General features: G+C 48.6%; 1 protein-coding gene across 1 annotated transcript in view; it reads right to left on the bottom strand.

The window, feature by feature from the left end:
- XPO1 (exportin 1) overlaps window positions 1-21,374 on the bottom strand; it is a 232,646-nt gene extending 211,272 nt beyond the window's left edge. Inside the window, exon 1 of the mRNA XM_063918496.1 lies at window positions 20,884-21,374. The gene's annotated coding sequence lies outside the window, so the exon portion shown is untranslated. The remainder of the gene's footprint in view (window positions 1-20,883) is intronic.
- Between the last annotated feature and the right edge of the window lie 361 nt (window positions 21,375-21,735).

Here is a 21,735-nt window from a genome sequence, read left to right as displayed (position 1 = left end):
GTTCTATAGTTAACAAAATATTGTCCCTATCCAGGGTATCAATATTCTCAGTCAGGGAATCCGACCATGCGACTCCAGCACTGCACATCCAGGCTGAGGCGATTGCTGGTCGCAGTAGAACACCAGTATGTGTGTATATACTTTTTAGGATATTTTCCAGCCTTCTATCAGCTGGTTCTTTGAGGGTGGCCGTATCAGGAGACGGTGACGGTAACGCTACTTGTTTAGATAAACGTGTGAGCGCCTTATCTACCCTAGGGGGTGTTTCCCAACGCGCCCTAACCTCTGGCGGGAAGGGATATAATGCTAATAATTTTTTAGAAATTAGCTGTTTTTTATCGGGGGAAACCCACGCTTTATCACACACCTCATTTATTTCCTCTGACTCAGGAAAAACTATTGGTAGTTTTTTCACACCCCACATAATACCCTTCTTTGTGGTACTTGTAGTGTCAGAAAGGTTCAATGCCTCTTTCATTGCCGTGATCATGTAACGTGTGGCCCTACTGGACATTACGTTTGTCTCGTCACCGTCGACACTAGACTCAGTATCTGTGTCAGGGTCTGTGTCGACCCACTGAGGTAACGGGCGTTTTAGCGCCCCTGACGGTGTCTGAGACGCCTGGACAGGCACTAATTGATTTGCCGGCTGTCTCATGTCGTCAACAGTTTTTTGCAAATTGCTGACATCACTTAATTGTTTAAATACAATCATCCAGTCAGGTGTCGACTCCCTAGGGGGTGACATCACCAACACAGGCAACTGCTCCGCCTCCACATCATTTTCCTCCTCATACATGTCGACACACGCGTACCGACAGCACACACACCGGGAATGCTCTGATAGAGGACAGGACCCCACTTAGCCCTTTGGAGAGACAGAGGGAGAGTCTGCCAGCACACACCCAGCGATATATATATATATACACAGGGATAACCTTATATAAGTGTTATTCCCTTATAGCTGCTGTTATTATCGTTATTTGCTGCCAAAAATGCCCCCCCTTCTCTTTTTTACCCTGATTCTGAAGCAGGACTGCAGGGGAGAGTCAGGGAGCCGTCCTTCCAGCGGAGCTGTGAGGGAAAATGGCGCTTGTGTGCTGAGGAGATAAGGACGTCGTGAAGGGGCGGAGCCTATCTCCCGCTTTTTTGTGTAAAAATGGCAGGGGTTAAAAATACATCCATATAGCCCAGGAGCTATATGTGATGTATTCTTTTTGCCACCTAAGGTATATACTGTTATATTGCGTCTCAGGGCGCTCCCCCCCAGCGCCCTGCACCCTCAGTGACCGGAGTGTGAAGTGTGCTGAGAGCAATGGCGCACAGCTGCGGTGCTGTGCGCTACCTTAGTCTGAAGACAGGATGTCTTCTGCCGCCGATTTCACCGGACCTCTTCGTCTCTTCTGGCTCTGTAAGGGGGACGGCGGCGCGGCTCCGGTGACCCATCCAGGCTGAACCTGTGATCGTCCCTCTGGAGCTAATGTCCAGTAGCCTAAGAAACCCGATCCACTCTGCACTCAGGTGAGTCCGTTTCTTCTCCCCTTAGTCCCACGATGCAGTGAGCCTGTTGCCAGCAGGACTCACTGAAAATAAAAAAACCTAAACTAAACTTTTATTCTAAGCAGCTCAGGAGAGCCACCTAGATTGTACCCTTCTCGGCCGGGCACAAAAATCTAACTGAGGCTTGGAGGAGGGTCATAGGGGGAGGAGCCAGTGCACACCACCTGATCCTTAAGCTTTTATTTTGTGCCCTGTCTCCTGCGGAGCCGCTATTCCCCATGGTCCTTACGGAGTCCCAGCATCCACTAGGACGTCAGAGAAACACCAGAAATGCAGTGCACATGTTAAGGCAAGCTAACATCATTGTGCCCAGATAATACAGCAACTTTGACTTGGTCCTGCTAAACCATCACATACTCAAGGGTCTTCAAGCGCTCAAGTAGCCCTGACATCTCACGTTTTCAGGATTACTTTCACCATGTAGAGGTGATGAAATCTATTTTGCTGGGTCAGTAGGTATCCCACATTGGTTCCAATTCAATTACAGGCAATTTGCCACCAAATATCACCACTTTGTTCAACTGTATACATATTTGTTTATTACAGTATCCACAGCATGGCTACTTATCAAACGCACCACTAATTGTTGCAAGGAAAAACTAGCTATATTGATGGCCACGTTGTGTATTCATGAACACATGGCAGCCATCACTGTGGGAGAGACTCGTATTTTCTTCACGCCGGCAGCCACTAGATGGCGCCAAACGGAGATATTAAACTGTAGCTCTGTTCGAGCGCGATCGGCTGCTGCTGTTTATATTTCAGCTCACACCCGCCAGGGATGAAGAGCTGAAATGTGTGAAAAGTGATTCGTTTAGGCGCCCAAACAGCACTTTTCCCGATCGCGCCCATTAGTTTAGTAGGGCTTAGGCACTTTCTGCGGCAAAACCAGACACTAAGGGCTTCAACAGTCACTTTAGAAGGGAGATCAGGGGAGATAACATTTGAATTACCCCCTTAGTATACCCCATTGTGTTTCCACAGAACGAAATACTGAAAGCTTCACACGCTGTTGATATTTGAGGTCTGGAGTTGAAAACCCCAGCTCAAAGTTTTCCCATCTATGGTACGCTCACAAATAATTCTATTTGAGAGGTACTATTCAATTGGGGGGTGGGGCGGATTCTATTGTTATGGGTGTCTAAACTAATGGCCATGGCGGTTCCTCCGATCAGACGCCCATTAGCCGTGGCAGACATTTCCGCTTGCAAACACCGGAGGTTGGCAAAGTGAAATGTGTGAAGAGTCATCTATGTGGACGCCCAAACAACACTTTTGCTGTGGTGTCCATTAGTTTAGTCAGGTTTTGCAGCTTTACGCGACTAAACCCTGTCTGAGTGTAATAAGTGCGATAATTAAAGGGCGCACAAAACGATTTGCAGTAATTGTCGCCCATTAATTATTGCGGCTGTAAAAATGGAATTCCACCCCCAAATGTTGAAATATTACAGCAGAAATCATGTGCACAAGAAAAAAAATAAGAATTTACTTACCGATAATTCTATTTCTCGTAGTCCATAGTGGATGCTGGGAACTCCGTAAAGACCATGGGGAATAGCGGCTCCGCAGGAGACTGGGCACAAAAAGAAAAGCTTTAGGACTACCTGGTGTGCACTGGCTCCTCCCCCTATGACCCTCCTCCAAGCCTCAGTTAGGATACTGTGCCCGGACGAGCGTACACAATAAGGAAGAATTTTGAATCCCGGGTAAGACTCATACCAGCCACACCAATCACACCGTATAACCTGTGATCTGAACCCAGTTAACAGCATGATAACAGAGGAGCCTCTGGATAGATGGCTCACAACAACAATAACCCGATTTGTTAATAATAACTATGTACAAGTATTGCAGATAATCCGCACTTGGGAAGGGCGCCCAGCATCCACTACGGACTACGAGAAATAGAATTATCGGTAAGTAAATTCTTATTTTCTCTGACGTCCTAGTGGATGCTGGGAACTCCGTAAGGACCATGGGGATTATACCAAAGCTCCCAAACGGGCGGGAGAGTGCGGATGACTCTGCAGCACCGAGTGAGAAAACTCCAGGTCCTCCTCAGCCAGAGTGTCAAATTTGTAAAATTTTACAAAAGTATTTGACCCTGACCAAGTAGCAGCTCGGCAGAGTTGTAAAGCCGAGACCCCTCGGGCAGCCGCCCAAGATGAGCCCACCTTCCTTGTGGAGTGGGCTTTTACCGATTTTGGCTGTGGCAGGCCTGCCACAGAATGCGCAAGCTGAATTGTACTACAAATCCAGCAAGCAATAGTCTGCTTAGAAACAGGAGCACCCAGCTTGTTGGGTGCGTACAGGATAAATAGCGAGTCAGATTTTCTGACTCCAGCCGTCCTGGAAACATATATTTTCAGGGCCCTGACAACGTCCAGCAACTTGGAGTCCTCCAAGTCCTTAGTAGCCGCAGGTACCACAATAGGCTGGTTTAGATGAAACGCTGAAACCACCTTTGGGAGAAATTGAGGACGAGTCCTCAATTCTGCCCTGTCCGTATGAAAAATCAGGTAAGGGCTTTTACAGGATAAAGCCGCCAATTCGGACACACGCCTGGCTGAAGCCAGGGCCAACAACATGACCACTTTCCATGTGAGATATTTTAATTCCACAGTGTTGAGTGGTTCAAACCAATGTGATTTTAGGAAATCCAAAACAACATTCAGATCCCAGGGTGCCACTGGAGGCACAAAAGGAGGCTGTATATGTAGCACTCCCTTAACAAACGTCTGGACTTCAGGCACTGAAGCCAGTTCTCTCTGAAAGAAAATCGACAGGGCCGAAATCTGGACCTTAATGGATCCTAATTTTAGGCCCATAGACACTCCTGCTTGCAGGAAATGCAGGAATCGACCCAGTTGAAATTCCTCCGTCGGGGCCTTTTTGGCCTCGCACCACGCAACATATTTCCGCCAGATGCGGTGATAATGCTTTGCGGTTACATCCTTTCTGGCTTTTATCAAAGTAGGGATTACTTCGTCTGGAATGCCTTTTTCCTTTAGGACGGCGTTCAACCGCCATGCCGTCAAACGCAGCCGCGGTAAGTCTTGGAACAGACAGGGTCCCTGCTGGAGCAGGTCCCTTCTCAGAGGTAGAGGCCACGGGTCCTCTGTGAGCATCTCTTGAAGTTCCGGGTACCAAGTCCTTCTTGGCCAATCCGGAGCCACGAGAATAGTTCTTACTCCTCCCCGTCGTATAATTCTCAGCACCTTGGGTATGAGAGGCAGGGGAGGGAACACATACACCGACTGGTACACCCACGGTGTTACCAGAGCGTCCACAGCTATTGCTTGACCTGGCGCAATACCTGTCCAGTTTTTTGTTGAGGTGGGACGCCATCATGTCCACCTTTGGTTTTTCCCAACGGTTTATCATCATGTGGAAGACTTCTGGGTGAAGTCCCCACTCTCCCGGGTGGAGGTCGTGCCTGCTGAGGAAGTCTGCTTCCCAGTTGTCCACTCCCGGTATGAACACTGCCGACAGTGCTATCACATGATTTTCCGCCCAGCGAAGAATCCTTGCAGCTTCTGCCATTGCCCTCCTGCTTCTTGTGCCGCCCTGTCTGTTTACGTGGGCGACTGCCGTGATGTTGTCCGACTGGATCAGCACCGGCTGACCTTGAAGCAGAGGATATTTATGTGAAGTGATGTCTCCAGGCTTGACCACAAGCCCTGGAAGTTTCTTCCCTGTGTGACTGCTCCCCAGCCTCGCAGGCTGGAATCCGTGGTCACCAGAGCCCAGTCCTGAATGCCGAATCTGCGGCCCTCTAGAAGATGAGCACTCTGCAACCACCACAGGAGAGACACCCTTGTCCTTGGGGACAGGGTTATTCGCCGATGCATCTGAAGATGCGATCCGGACCATTTGTCCAGCAGGTCCCACTGGAATGTTCTTGCGTGGAATCTGCCGAATGGGATTGCTTCGTAGGAAGCTACCATTTTCCCCAGGACCCTTGTGCATTGGTGCACTGATACTTGGCCTGGTTTTAGGAGGTTTCTGACTAGCTCGGATAACTCTCTGGCTTTCTCTTCCGGGAGAAACACCTTTTTCTGGACTGTGTCCAGGATCATCCCTAGGAATAGAAGACGTGTCGTCGGGATCAGCTGCGATTTTGGGATATTGAGAATCCAACCGTGCTGCCGCAGCACTACTTGAGATAGTGCTACTCCGACTACCAACTGTTCCTTGGATCTTGCCCTTATCAGGAGATCGTCCAAGTAAGGGATAATTAAAACTCCCTTCCTTCGAAGGAGTATCATCATTTCGGCCATTACTTTGGTAAAGACCCGGGGCGCCCTGGACAATCCAAACGGCAGCGTCTGAAACTGATAGTGGCAGTTCTGTACCACAAACCTGAGGTACCCTTGGTGAGAAGGGTAAATTGGGACATGGAGGTAAGCATCCTTGATGTCCAGAGACACCATATAATCCCCTTCTTCCAGGTTCGCGATCACCGCTCTGAGTGACTCAATCTTGAATTTGAACCTCTGTATGTAAGTGTTCAAAGATTTTAGATTTAGAATAGGTCTCACCGAGCCATCCGGCTTCGGTACCACAAACAGCGTGGAATAATACCCCTTTCCCTGTTGCAGGAGGGGTACCTTGATTATCACCTGCTGTGAATACAGCTTGTGAATGGCTTCCAATACCGCCTCCCTGTCGGAGGCAGACGTCGGTAAGGCAGACTTTAGGAAACGGCGAGGGGGAGACGCCTCGAATTCCAATTTGTACCCCTGAGATACCACTTGAAGGATCCAGGGATCCACTTGTGAGTGAGCCCACTGCGCGCTGAAATTCTTGAGACGGGCCCCCACCGTGCCTGAGTCCGCTTGTAGAGCCCCAGCGTCATGCTGAGGACTTGGCAGAAGCGGGAGAGGGCTTCTGTTCCTGGGAACTGGCTGTTTGCTGCAGCCTTTTTCCTCTCCCTCTGCCACAGGGCAGAAATGAGGAGCCTTTCGCCCGCTTGCCCTTATGGGGCCGAAAGGACTGCGCCTGATAATACGGCGTCTTTTTATGTTGAGAGGCTACCTGGGGTAAAAATGTGGATTTCCCAGCAGTTGCCGTGGATACCAGGTCCGATAGACCTACCCCAAATAACTCCTCCCCTTTATAAGGCAATACTTCCATATGCCTTTTGGAATCCGCATCACCTGACCACTGCCGCGTCCATAACCCTCTTCTGGCAGATATGGACAGCGCACTTACTCTTGATGCCAGTCGGCAAATATCCCTCTGTGCATCACGCATATATAAAAACGCATCTTTTAAATGCACAGAAAAATGAGAAATCACGTCTGCGCTCGTCAGAGATTACAATGCATACAAAGATAAAGATGAATAATATAGATATCTGATAAATAGTTCTCAAAATTGACTGAGGTGATGTGTCACGTAATGTCAGTAAAACGTTTTTGAACCTTTCCTTGTGTATCTTTATTTCCAAGCTTGAATGGGTCTGTTCCCTCGGTTGTGTTTCGGACTATGATGTGTTTTCTCCTTAGCAGTATCTCAAATATTTGTTCTCTGGATTTTCTCCTGTATTTCCTTCCAGGGTATCGGGATAGTTCTTATCCTCAATGGTTGGAGACAAAGAGACAAAAAAAAGTAGCCGCTGATAGTGTAGTAGGCGTATTGCAAGTGGTGGAAGTGTCTTATAGGAAGATCTTTGAGAAGATCTTTAAAAAGGTGGTGGCTGCTAATTGCGTACCAGTACTCACGTGAAAGACGTGATGTACCCCTCGTGTAAAGGTATCTTTAGTGTTCTTGTAATTTCTCCTCTTCCTCCAGACAGAATCTTTTATAGTTCTTATCCTCGGGAGTAAAAGAGGAGATGGAACAGTTGATAGTGTAGTAGGTTTTATGATTGAGTAAATGAAAGGAAATTTACCCTTCTGAATTTATGACTTATATTTGGGGGGAGTGCGTACCGTACTCACATCCATAAGAGAGGGTAAAAAACACATAAAGGTATCTTTAAGTCGATGTGCTGTCGTACACGGTCACACTCATGCAGATAAAATGAATAAAAGGAATAATGGGCGTACCCAACTCACACTGTGCAATGTGGAAACTTGTGTATAAAGGTATCTTTATAGAGGTTCTGCTGATTGTAGATGCTCCTTATTCCAAAATCCGTCCCTCTCGTTTTATGCATAAAGAGAAACGAAGCATGGTGTCATGGGGTGACACACAGGAAATTTATTATACAAAACCTTCTAGAATAACATTTAAAACTGCCAATGGGCTCCAGGTAAGAGCGGGGGGTATACACAGGTTAAAAAGATGTTAATGTCCGGATTATTCTCACCTTAGTGGGTACCGTCCCTATCAGTCCCTGGTAGTCCTGGCCCTCACACCAACGCGTTTCGACTGAAGAAGTCTTTTTCAAGGTCCTTTTAAATGCTCTATAGTCAGTAATATAGTGTCCCTATCCAGGGTATCAATATTTTCAGTCAGGGAATCCGACCAAGCCACCCCAGCACTGCACATCCAGGCTGAGGCGATTGCTGGTCGCAGTATAACACCCGTGTGAGTGTATATACATTTTAGGATATTCTCCTGCTTTCTGTCAGCAGGTTCCTTAAGGGCGGCCGTATCCGGAGACGGTAGTGCCACCTGTTTTGACAAGCGTGTGAGCGCTTTATCCACCCTAGGAGGTGTTTCCCAACGTGCCCTATCCTCTGGCGGGAAGGGGTATGATGCCATAAAACTTTTTAGGAATTATCAGTCTTTTATCGGGTGAAACCCACGCTTCATCACACACCATTTAATTCCTCAGAAGCAGGAAAAACTACAGGTAGTTTTCTCACCAAACATAATACCCTTTTTAGTGGTACTTGTACTATCAGAAATGTGTAAAACATTTTTCATTGCCTCAATCATGTAACGTGTGGCCCTACTGGAAGTCACATTCGTCTCTTCATCGTCGACACTGGAGTCAGTATCCGTGTCGGCGTCTGTATCTACCATCTGAGGTAGCGGGCGTTTTAGAGCCCCTGATGGTCTTTCAGACGCCTGGACAGGCACCAGCTGAGTAGCCGGCTGTCTCATGTCATCAACTGTCTTTTGTAAAGAGCTGACACTTTCACGTAAATCCTTCCATAAGCTCATCCACTCAGGTGTCGACTCCCTAGGGGGTGACATCACCATTACAGGCAATTGCTCCGCCTCCACATCATTTTCCTCTTCATACATGTCGACACAGTCGTACCGACACACAGCACACACACAGGGAATGCTCTGATAGAGGACAGGACCCCACTAGCCCTTTGGGGAGACAGAGGGAGAGTATGCCAGCACACACCAGAGCGCTATATATATGTTGGGATAACACCAAACAGAGTGTTTTTCCCTTTATAGCTGCTGTGTATATTATACTGCGCCTAATTAGTGCCCCCCCCCCCCCCCCCTCTTGTTTTACCCTTTTCTGTAGTGCAGGACTGCAGGGGAGAGTCAGGGAGACGTCCTTCCAGCGGAGCTGTGAGGGAAAATGGCGCCAGTGTGCTGAGGAGATAGGCTCCGCCCCCTTCTCGGCAGACTTTTCTCCCGCTTTTTTTCGGAATCTGGCAGGGGTTAATATACATCCATATAGCCCTGGGGGTTATATGTGATGTAATTTAGCCAGCCAAGGTGTTTATATTGCTGCTCAGGGCGCCCCCCCCCCCCCCCCAGCGCCCTGCACCCATCAGTGACCGGAGCGTGTGGTGCATGAGGAGCAATGGCGCACAGCTGCAGTGCTGTGCGCTACCTTGGTGAAGACTGATGTCTTCTGCCGCCGATTTTCCGGACCTCTTCTTGCTTCTGGCTCTGTAAGGGGGCCGGCGGCGCGGCTCTGGGACCGGACTCCAAGGCTGGGCCTGTGTTCAGTCCCTCTGGAGCTAATGGTGTCCAGTAGCCTAAGAAGCCCAAGCTGGCTGCAAGCAGGCAGGTTCGCTTCTTCTCCCCTTAGTCCCTCGATGCAGTGAGCCTGTTGCCAGCAGGTCTCACTGAAAATAAAAAACCTAAAACTAACTTTTCCTAAGAAACTCAGGAGAGCCTCCTAGATTGCACCCAGCTCGGTCGGGCACAAAAATCTAACTGAGGCTTGGAGGAGGGTCATAGGGGGAGGAGCCAGTGCACACCAGGTAGTCCTAAAGCTTTTCTTTTTGTGCCCAGTCTCCTGCGGAGCAGCTATTCCCCATGGTCCTTACGGAGTTCCCAGCATCCACTAGGACGTCAGAAAAATCCAATTGTTTTAACGGGCACCCGAAGTAACAGATGCCTGCTGGAGGAATTCAATTGTTGCTCCAATCAGGTACCCATCACTTTTCACGCGCCCAAATAGATAGGGCTTAGCAGCACTTGTCAAAAGTCCTGGTTAGGGCGCCCAAACCTCATACTTTTGGCACATTTCTTCTCATAGCTAGATGAGGTGGCGAGATGCAGCTACCAAACGGAGCAACAAAAAATGTGCCGTTTTGCACCAACAGGGGAAAACGTTTGAGTTACTTTCAAAGGTTCTATGCACCCATCATCCAAAATAGTGCACAGGAAAACAGCGCATCATACATTTAATCACATGGGGGTCAATAAAATTTGCCAATAGTTTAATAGCGCCGGGAATTAGCTCCCGGCGCTATTCAATTCTGCTCAATGTTAAGTCGGCGAATGCCCGTTCTTGCGGACTTAACAGGTTGATTTGTCGGGAAAACAGGCATTCTCCGACTTAACTGCCCGGCGCGATGCAGATTCCCAACAGAATCAGCATCGTGCCAGCACTTTTGTCGGATTTCTTAGGGTTCAAGAAGATATCCCGACAAGTAAGTGTCACATGGTGCTGTATTGAATAGCGTTGGGAGCTAATTCCCGGCTATATTCAACTGTCGGCAAATTTAATTGACCCCATGGTGTGACACTGCTACACTCTCACTCACTTTTTCAGCTTATTACCTACATTACAGCTTCACTCCATCAGGAGCAAGGTAAAAAGGTAACCATTGACACACAAAATACCGGCTTCAATACGGCTCAGACCTGGGATACAGAGCACGGGTTAAAGCCGGGGTCATCACCCTTAACACCAGACCCAGGTCTTCCAGTGACCCGCCATTTAGTGGGCACTTGTTGATGAGGTCATCTTGAAGCGCTACTGTCCCAGGCCAATCAGTTTCTTTTAGATGTGACTCAGGTCATTAAGATCCAGGTCTCACCTTTCAGACCTAAGCAGAGCTTTCATCCCGGGTTTTAAGTCCCGGGAAAATCCCCGATAGCAAGCAAGGTCATGTACCTGGGACTGTCTACTCAGGCAGACCCATTCAGTCATAAGCCAGACCGGGTCAATGCACATTAACGTGTAAAAACCCGGGTTTTATGCTTATGTCTGAAAGGGGTATTAGTAGTAAAATGCGGGGCAACTATCACCTAAAATTAACTAATTGGCAAATCAGCAGTGTTGTTTTTCTAAGTTCCATCCCAAGCTGACCAAGACAACAGCATTTTGGGCTAATTGCGCAATATTGACTATAGGAAGAATAAAGACATTTTTCAGGGCTTTTCTGCTTCTTTACATAAATAGCAGTCAATTAAATTGTTGCCCCGATCTGACATGAGTGCTGCAAAGACCCATTATTTTTGCTCACACACTCCTGAAGCGAACAGAAGTGAGCTTAAAATTCAGCTTTGCGCACATTTTCATCAGCGTGCACAATAGTTTAGACCAGTCTTTCCACATCTAAACATGGTCAATTTGGCCATGATATGAATGAAAAGTAAAGGGCACCCACTATTTGGCACATTTAATTGAATAATGCCCCATCTATAGTGATGGAAGATCTGGCACAAATACAACTGAATAGCACCCATATTATATAGTACACTGCCAAAGTAAAGGCCATGGGGTCAATTCAATTCAGCGCAATATTAATAACGCGGGGAAGGAAGTCCTGAAGCTATTCAATTGACCGTGCTGCTATGTCAGAGAATGTCTGTTCTCACATCTTAAACCGGTTATTTAGTTGCAAGAACGGGTAATCTCCAATTTAAGCACCTGCTGTAAGCTGTTTGCGCAGCACTAAAGGCAGGAAACAGCATTGCAACAGTAGGGACAACTCGTCCCTGATGATGGGGTGACCCACGAAATGGTGAAATAAAGGACCGCTGTATAATATGGTATTAAGTCTCCACCTTCTTTGGGAAATAAATATTTGAGAATTCTGATTCTTCAGAGTTTAAATCTGATGTTTTGATCCTAATTATTGGGCACAAAAAAAGCTTTACCGAAGGTCCTGTAAGATATTTCCTAGTTCACCGTCAGTACTGTATAACCACGTATTAGTGACTTGCACTTGCTGACCAGTTTGTCACATGCTGTTGCTGTCTTGTTTAGGAGATCTATGTAAAACCATTGCTTTATTTATTTTAAATATTAGTGGCTGTAAGTATGTGTGTTGTCTAGATAGCACCTGTCACTCAGTGAATTAAGGGGGTGGTATTCACATGACCTCCACCGACATCCCACCCCCTCACTATCCTGATGGTCGGCATGCCGACCAGCAGGGACTATTTCCACTCGTGGGTGTCCACGACACCCATAGAGTGGGAATAGAACCCATGGCGACCGCAGGTCGCCACCGAGCCCACAAGGGTCTTGCTGCATTCGCCCCTCCCCGCCGGGATCCCGGCGTCGGTATGCTGCCGGGATCCCAGCGTCTGTATGCTGACCGGCGGTCAGACATACTACACCCAATTAAGTATATGGTAAAGCTTTATACTATGCGTGGTACCAGTTCTTTGTGGAGTGGGGACTTTCTTAAGTGATACTTTGGTGGAAAAAATAGATTCACCCAAGAAAATGTGTTCATCTTTATTTAATCATGATAGGGTGCAGTGATCACCTTGATGTCCAGAATAATTTTCTTACAGTTCACCTTTGTGTTCATAGTAATTTGCGTTTTTCCTTTCACTACTGCACATGGGGGTAAATTCAATTCAGCGCGATATGAATAGTGCCGGGAAGAAGGTCCCACAGCTATTCAATTGACCGTGCTTTTATGCCAGAGAATGCCAGCTCTCACGACTTAAAACTGGGTGTTTAGTCACAAGTACGGGTATCCTCCGACTTAAGCACCTGCTACAGTGCTGCTTACACTGCGCTAAAGGCAGGACACAGCATCGCCACAGTAGTTTAGTCGCATTTCTGCTCGCACCCCAGGAGGGATGCTAGAAGAAATCCTCTGGTTGGACATAACAGCTCTGAATAGCTCAAGAACCTTCTTTCCGGCACTATTCATATCGCGCTGAATTGCACTGAACCCCATGTGCAACAGTGAAAGGAAAAAGCCCAACTGTTATGAACACAAAGGTGGACTGTATGTGAACTATTCTGGACATCAAGGTGATCACTGCACCTCATCACAACTGAATGAAGATAAAACATTTTCTTGGCTGAAGCAATTTTTTCACCCCCCAAAATATCACTCACTACTCAGCTTTGCCATATCCTTAAGTCAGTGGGCCGAATTCAAACGTCCCCGTCACGCCACCAGCAACTAGTCTATGTTGCTGCCAACGGGCGCGTCAAGTTCATTTCAGATCGCTATACCCAGGAATAGCGAGCTAAAATGTGCGTAAAGAGACCGGTTTGGCCGCCCAAACGGGTCTTTTCACACTCGCGTCATTTATTTTAGTCGGGTTTAGGTGCATTGCACGCCTACACCAGAGTGTAATGGGCGCAATAGCTGGGGGCATTTGAATATTGCCCCTCTATCTCCTGTCACTTAAGACGGGAGATCTGGGGTACGATAAAATTTGAATTCCCCCCAGTGAGTGACAGGTGTTATCTAGACAACACATATACATACAGCCACTTATGTTTTAAATAAAGCAATGGTTTTACATAGAACTCCTGAACAAGACAGCTACAGCATGTGACAAACTGGTCAGCAAGTGCAAGCCACTAACACTTGGTTATACAGTAATCACGGTGAACTAGGAAATATCTAACATGACCTGCTGTAAACTTTGCTGTGCCCAATAATTAGGAACAAAAAAATAAGAATTTACTTACCGATAATTCTATTTCTCGGAGTCCGTAGTGGATGCTGGGGTTCCTGAAAGGACCATGGGGAATAGCGGCTCCGCAGGAGACAGGGCACAAAAAAGTAAAGCTTTACTAGGTCAGGTGGTGTGCACTGGCTCCTCCCCCTATGACCCTCCTCCAGACTCCAGTTAGGTACTGTGCCCGGACGAGCATACACAATAAGGGAGGCATTTTGAATCCCGGGTAAGACTCATACCAGCCACACCAATCACACCGTACAACTTGTGATCTAAACCCAGTTAACAGTATGACAACAGAAAGGGCCTCTTAAAGATGGCTCCTTAACAATAACCCGAATTAGTTAACAATAACTATGTACAAGTATTGCAGATAATCCGCACTTGGGATGGGCGCCCAGCATCCACTACGGACTCCGAGAAATAGAATTATCGGTAAGTAAATTCTTATTTTCTCTATCGTCCTAAGTGGATGCTGGGGTTCCTGAAAGGACCATGGGGATTATACCAAAGCTCCCAAACGGGCGGGAGAGTGCGGATGACTCTGCAGCACCGAATGAGAGAACTCCAGGTCCTCCTTTGCCAGGGTATCAAATTTGTAAAATTTTACAAACGTGTTCTCCCCCGACCACGTAGCTGCTCGGCAGAGTTGTAATGCCGAGACCCCTCGGGCAGCCGCCCAAGATGAGCCCACCTTCCTTGTGGAGTGGGCTTTTACAGTTTTAGGCTGTGGCAGGCCTGCCACAGAATGTGCAAGTTGAATTGTGTTACAAATCCAACGAGCAATCGACTGCTTAGAAGCAGGTGCGCCCAACTTGTTGGGTGCATACAATATAAACAGCGAGTCAGATTTTCTGACTCCAGCCGTCCTTGCAATGTATATTTTTAAGGCTCTGACAACGTCCAACAACTTGGAGTCCTCCAAGTCGCTAGTGGCCGCAGGCACCACAATAGGTTGGTTCAGATGAAATGCTGATACCACTTTAGGGAGAAAATGCGGACGAGTCCGCAGTTCTGCCCTATCCGAATGGAAGATTAGATAAGGACTTTTATAAGATAAAGCCGCCAATTCAGATACTCTCCTGGCAGAGGCCAGGGCTAGTAACATAGTCACTTTCAATGTGAGATATTTCAAATCCACCTTTTTCAATGGTTCAAACCAATGGGATTTGAGGAAATCTAAAACTACATTTAGATCCCACGGTGCCACCGGAGGCACCACAGGAGGCTGTATATGCAGTACTCCCTTGACAAAAGTCTGGACCTCAGGGACAGAGGCCAATTCTTTTTGGAAGAATATTGACAGGGCCGAAATTTGAACCTTAATGGATCCCAATTTGAGACCCATAGATAATCCTGATTGCAGGAAATGTAGGAAACGACCCAGTTGGAATTCCTCCGTCGGAACCCTCCGATCCTCGCACCACGCTACATATTTTCGCCAAATGCGGTGATAATGTTTCACGGTGACTTCCTTCCGTGCCTTAATCAAGGTAGGAATGACTTCTTCTGGAATGCCTTTCCCTTTTAGGATCTGGCGTTCAACCGCCATGCCGTCAAACGCAGCCGCGGTAAGTCTTGAAAAAGACAGGGACCCTGCTGTAGCAGGTCCCTTCTCAGAGGTAGAGGCCACGGTTCGTCCGTGAGCATCTCTTGAAGTTCCGGATACCAAGTCCTTCTCGGCCAATCCGGAACCACTAGTATTGTTCTTACTCTTCTTTGCCGTATGATCTTCAATACCTTTGGTATGAGCGGCAGAGGAGGAAACACATACACTGACTGGTACACCCAAGGAGTTACCAGTGCGTCCACAGCTATTGCCTGTGGATCTCTTGACCTGGCGCAATATTTGTCCAGTTTCTTGTTGAGGCGAGACGCCATCATGTCTACAATTGGTCTTTCCCAACGGTCTATTAACATGTTGAAGACTTCTGGATGTAGACCCCACTCTCCCGGATGAAGATCGTGTCTGCTGAGGAAGTCTGCTTCCCAGTTGTCCACGCCCGGGATGAACACTGCTGACAGTGCTATCACGTGATTCTCCGCCCAGCGAAGAATCTTGGCAGCTTCTGCCATTGCACTCCTGCTTCTTGTGCCGCCCTGCCTGTTTACATGGGCGACCGCCGTGATGTTGTCCGACTGAATCAACACCGGCTTTCCTTGCAGGAGAAGTTCCGCCTGGCTTAGAGCATTGTAGATTGCTCTTAGTTCCAGAATGTTTATGTGAAGAGACTTTTCCAGACTCGTCCATACTCCCTGGAAGTTTCTTCCTTGTGTGACTGCTCCCCAGCCTCTCAGGCTGGCGTCCGTGGTCACCAGGATCCAATCCTGAATGCCGAATCTGCGGCCTTCTAATAGGTGAGCCTTCTGCAACCACCACAGAAGTGACACCCTTGTCTTTGGTGACAGGGTTATTCGCAGGTGCATCTGCAGATGCGACCCTGACCATTTGTCCAACAGATCCCTTTGGAATATTCTTGCATGGAATCTGCCGAATGGAATTGCTTCGTAAGAAGCCACCATTTTTCCCAGGACTCTTGTGCATTGATGTACTGACACTTTTCCTGGTTTTAGGAGGTTCCTGACCAGATCGGATAACTCCTTGGCTTTTTCCTCTGGAAGGAAAACCTTTTTCTGAACCGTGTCCAGAATCATTCCTAGGAACAGCAGACGAGTTGTCGGGATTAAATGGGATTTTGGAATATTCAGAATCCACCCGTGTTGTCTTAGCACCTCTTGAGATAGTGCTAAAGCTGTCTCCAGCTGTTCTCTGGACCTTGCCCTTATTAGGAGATCGTCCAAGTATGGGATAACTAATACGCCTTTTCTTCGAAGAAGAATCATCATCTCGGCCATTACCTTGGTAAAGACCCGAGGCGCCGTGGACAATCCGAACGGCAGCGTCTGAAACTGATAGTGACAGTTTTGAACAATGAACCTGAGGTACCCCTGGTGTGTGGGGTAAATCGGAACGTGTAGATACGCATCCTTGATGTCCAAGGATACCATAAAGTCCCCTTCTTCCAGGTTCGCTATCACTGCTCTGAGTGACTCCATCTTGAACTTGAACTTTTTTATGTAGAGGTTCAAGGACTTCAGATTTAGAATAGGCCTTACCGAGCCATCCGGCTTCGGTACCACAAATAGAGTGGAATAATACCCCTTTCCTTGTTGTAATAGGGGTACTTTAACTATCACCTGCTGAGCGTACAGCTTGTGAATGGCTTCCAACACCCTCTCCCTTTCGGAAGAGACGGTTGGTAAGGCAGACTTCAGGAAACGATGAGGAGGATCCGTCTCTAATTCCAACCTGTACCCCTGAGATATTATCTGCAGGATCCAGGGGTCTACCTGCGAGTGAGCCCACTGCGCGCTGTAATTTTTGAGACGGCCCCCCACTGTCCCCGAGTCCGCTTGAGAGGCCCCAGCGTCATGCTGAGGTTTTTGCAGGAGCCGGGGAGGGCTTCTGTTCCTGGGAAGGAGCTGCCTGTTGGTGTCTCTTCCCTCTTCCTCTGCCTCGTGGCAGGTACGACAAGCCCTTTGCTCTCTTATTTTTGTAGGAGCGAAAAGGCTGCGGTTGAAAGGTCGGTGCCTTTCTCTGTTGGGGAGTGACTTGAGGTAAAAAAGTGGATTTCCCGGCAGTAGCCGTGGCCACCAAGTCTGATAGACCAACTCCAAATAACTCCTCCCCTTTATACGGCAAAACCTCCATGTGACGTTTTGAATCCGCATCGCCTGTCCACTGTCGTGTCCATAAGGCTCTTCTGGCTGAAATGGACATAGCACTCACCCGAGATGCCAGTGTGCAAATATCCCTCTGTGCATCACGCATATAGATAAATGCATCCTTTATTTGTTCTAACGACAGTAAAACATTGTCCCTATCTAGGGTATCAATATTTTCAATCAGGGATTCTGACCAAACTACTCCAGCACTGCACATCCAGGCAGTTGCTATAGCTGGTCGTAGTATAACACCTGCATGTGTGTATATATTCTTTTGAATAACTTCCATCTTTCTATCTGATGGATCCTTAAGTGCGGCCGTCTCAGGAGAGGGTAACGCCACTTGTTTGGATAAGCGTGTGAGCGCCTTGTCCACCTTAGGGGGTGTTTCCCAGCGCGCCCTAACCTCTGGCGGGAAAGGGTATAATGCCAATAACTTTTTTGAAATTATCAACTTTTTATCAGGAGCAACCCACGCTTCATCACACACGTCATTTAATTCTTCTGATTCAGGAAAAACTGTTTGTAGTTTTTTCACACCATACATAATACCCTGTTTTACGGTATCTGTAGTATCAGCTAAATGTAACGTCTCCTTCATTGCCAAAATCATATAACGTGTGGCCCTACTGGAAAATACGTTTGAATTTCTACCGTCGTCACTGGAATCAGTGCCCGTGTCTGGGTCTGTGTCGACCGACTGAGGCAAAGGGCGTTTTACAGCCCCTGACGGTGTTTGAGGCGCCTGGACAGGCATTAATTGATTGTCCGGCCGCCTCATGTCCTCAACTGACTGTTTAAGGGAAGATAAACCATCACGTAATTCCACAAATAAAGGCATCCATTCTGGTGTCGACCCCCTGGGGGGTGACATCTGCATATTTGGCAATTGCTCCGCCTCCACACCAATATCGTCCTCATACATGTCGACACCACGTACCGACACACACCGCAAACTCACAGGGAATGCTCTAATGAAGACAGGACCCACTAGCCCTTTTGGGGAGACAGAGGGAGAGTCTGCCAGCACACACCACAAAGCGCTATATATACAAGGGATATCCTTATATTAAGTGCTCCCTTATAGCTGCTTTAATATATATATATATAGCCATTAATGTGCCCCCCCTCTCTGTTTTACCCTGTTTCTGTAGTGCAGTGCAGGGGAGAGACCTGGGAGCCGTTCTGACCAGCGGAGCTGTGACAGAAAATGGCGCCGTGTGCTGAGGAGATAGGCCCCGCCCCTTTTTCGGCGGGTTCTTCTCCCGCTATTTTTCCAGTCAGGCAGGGGTTAAATATCTCCATATAGCCCCTATGGGCTATATGTGAGGTATTTTTAGCCTTGTATAAGGTTTATATTTGCCTCTCAGAGCGCCCCCCCCCAGCGCTCTGCACCCTCAGTGACTGCCCAGTGAAGTGTGCTGAGAGGAAAATGGCGCACAGCTGCAGTGCTGTGCGCTACCTTATGAAGACTGAGGAGTCTTCAGCCGCCGGTTTCCGGACCTCTTCACGCTTCAGCATCTGCAAGGGGGTCGGCGGCGCGGCTCCGGGACCGGACTCCACGGCTGGGCCTGTGTTCGATCCCTCTGGAGCTAATGGTGTCCAGTAGCCAAGCAGCAAATCCACTCTGCATGCAGGTGAGTTTACTACTTTCCCCCTAAGTCCCACGTTGCAGTGATCCTGTTGCCAGCAGGACTCACTGTAAAGAAAAAAAACCTAAACTAAACTTTCTCTAAGCAGCTCTTTAGGAGAGCCACCTAGATTGCACCCTTCTCGTTCGGGCACAAAATCTAACTGGAGTCTGGAGGAGGGTCATAGGGGGAGGAGCCAGTGCACACCACCTGACCTAGTAAAGCTTTACTTTTTTGTGCCCTGTCTCCTGCGGAGCCGCTATTCCCCATGGTCCTTTCAGGAACCCCAGCATCCACTTAGGACGATAGAGAAAATCAGATTTAAACTCTGAAGAATCAGAATTAGCAAAGCTATTTAAAAAAAAAAAAATGCAGCACTCAGGAGACTTATTACCACATTATACAGTGGTCCTTTATTCCAACATTTCAGGTGTCATCCTGTCATCAGGGACAAGATTGTCCCTGATATTTTTTACCTCCAAAACGTTGTAATAATCACTGTATTATATGATATGGGGGAATTCAATTGTTTTTTGCCCGCAGCAGTCAGAAACGGGCACCCGATTGAGCAATTCTATTATTCCTCCAGGCGCAAACAGCTGTTAGCGCCAGCATTTCAGATTGCAACCTCCTGAGGTAACAAGTAGAAATGTGCGAGAAGTCAGCTGTTTGGGTGCTCAAACATCACTTATGGCGTCATGCCTAGAACTTTAGGCGATTTACAAGGCTAATACCTGCACTGTAGGGCTTGATCAGTGTGATAAAAAAAAAAAAAAAACACGACGCATTTGAACATAGCGGAAACGCCCCCCCATATCTTCTGTCACTTTAGATGGGAGATTGGGAGCAAAAAAAAACAATGGAATCACATCCACAGTATCTTGAGTGCCACTTTCTTTTGGAATTCTAATGGGCATTGCAAAACCCTAGAAGGGCACTGGAGCAAGCAACTTTCAGTACTGGTGAGGGCCAGGTAACTAGACCGCTGTGCCCCCCCACCCCCCCCACACACATTTTACTCAGTGCCACGGTATAAAGTTTCACAATGGAGCCAGTTTTCCCAACACCCCAGACTATAGTTAAAAAGTTGCATTTCACCTAAAAATTAAAAATGACAACACGGGCAGCACATTTACTAATACCGCCAAGAATGAAACCCTGACATAGTGCAACCCCCAATTCTAGTCCCAGGTAACTACTTTTGGATAGAGAACCAACAAAGAAAATGTTGGTTTCATAACCACTGGTACAGAATAGATTTTATATATTATACATTTACATACAGTGTAAAGAAGGACAGGTATATGCTCTCCTGCATCACCTATTACCCCCACACTTTCACACCAAGGATACTACTACCCCTACCAGCATGACAGACAAGCCATTCCCAAATGAGACACTGGTGTGACATGACCTGGCTCCTGCACACATGTAAGGGACAGTAAGGGTATAAAGTGACAATATGTGTGTGCCTGTGAGGCAATGTGACCAGGGTGAGGTGTGGGAGATTCCTCAGGCCTATCAGCAGCATACAGGAGGGGGTGGCAGCACTCCCGGGCAGGCAGGTAGGTGACAGGCAGCCTCCTGCCCTCACCCAGCAGCCTGGGCCTCCCCGCCCCTCCCCAGCAGCAGCAGAGGCAGCACGTGACGCTGGCGGACTTGCTCTCCTCCTCACTCACATTTCTGGAAATTTCCACTCCGCCAGCAAGTCGCCAAAACACGGGGCCAGCCCCATCTGCCCTTGCCCGGCTCCCCCTCACCTCCGGCGGCAGGAGAGCCCCCTGAAAGCCTGAGGCCTACCCGAGCACTGTCCCCTTCCCTTGGCAGGGCCCCCTGACACCCGGGGGCCGCACGCCCCCTCCCCAGCACCACACGTGGGGACGGTAACATACACACACACCCACCCCCCTCCGCGGGCACTTACCGAGAGCGGGAGCTGCCTCTTCCTCAGCGCCAGAGTAGTGTGCGGGAACCGGTGACAGCCGGCGGCGGTGTGGTGACCCCCTGCTAGCAGCAGCGCCCCCTGATCCGGCGGCCGGAGGAGCGGTGTAGCGTGGCCGCGGAGCCCCCGGTGCTGCAGCGGCGGTATGCGCACACAGTATGCGGGAATAACAGGGAAATGAATGGGGGAGAGAGAGGGGGGCAGTCTCCAGGCCTAGCGCACACTGGAACTCCCGCGCACGGCTGGGGAATGAATGGCTGCTGATCTCTCCGGAGCCCCTAGCGCATTGTACGGGCGGCGAGGCGGCCTGTGTGATCCGGGGACGCGGCTGAGGCGGAGCGAGGGACAGGCGCTTCTTCTGCTCTAGCGCGGCCACACACTCGCAACCGGCTGAAACCGGTTCAGACTGGGACATTCCATCTCCGTTTAGTTCTCAAGCCCATGACGCCGCCGAGCGTTTGGAAACCTGTGCAACTCCGCCCCCCGCGGGCGCCCATTGGCCGAGGGGACGCAGGGTCGGCCGCGGGTTGGTCAGAGGAGGTGCCCGTCAACTTACACCAAGTCACCGCCCTCTGTTGTTTTTTTTCCTCTATTTCATTTCAGCTCATTGCCGCGAAGCGACTGTGGTGGAAGAGGCTACGGTGACGTCCTGGATGGGCTCCGGGGCTCTGGTTGGCTGAGGGGGGCTGTCAGTCATGGGGAAAGGTTTGGTTGCCGTGGAAACAGAACATTTACCCCGCCGCTGTGTGTTGTAGGCAGCTGCCAATGTGAAGCTTTGGCGCCCAGTGCTGTTTAATATGTTATATGCGCTGTTGTACCACACTTCCCTAATTA

This window comes from Pseudophryne corroboree, chromosome 4 (genome assembly GCF_028390025.1).
Source record: "Pseudophryne corroboree isolate aPseCor3 chromosome 4, aPseCor3.hap2, whole genome shotgun sequence".
Taxonomy (NCBI): domain Eukaryota; kingdom Metazoa; phylum Chordata; class Amphibia; order Anura; family Myobatrachidae; genus Pseudophryne; species Pseudophryne corroboree.
Note: the sequence above shows the minus strand (reverse complement) of the source record. Positions and strands in the feature narration are given on the sequence as shown.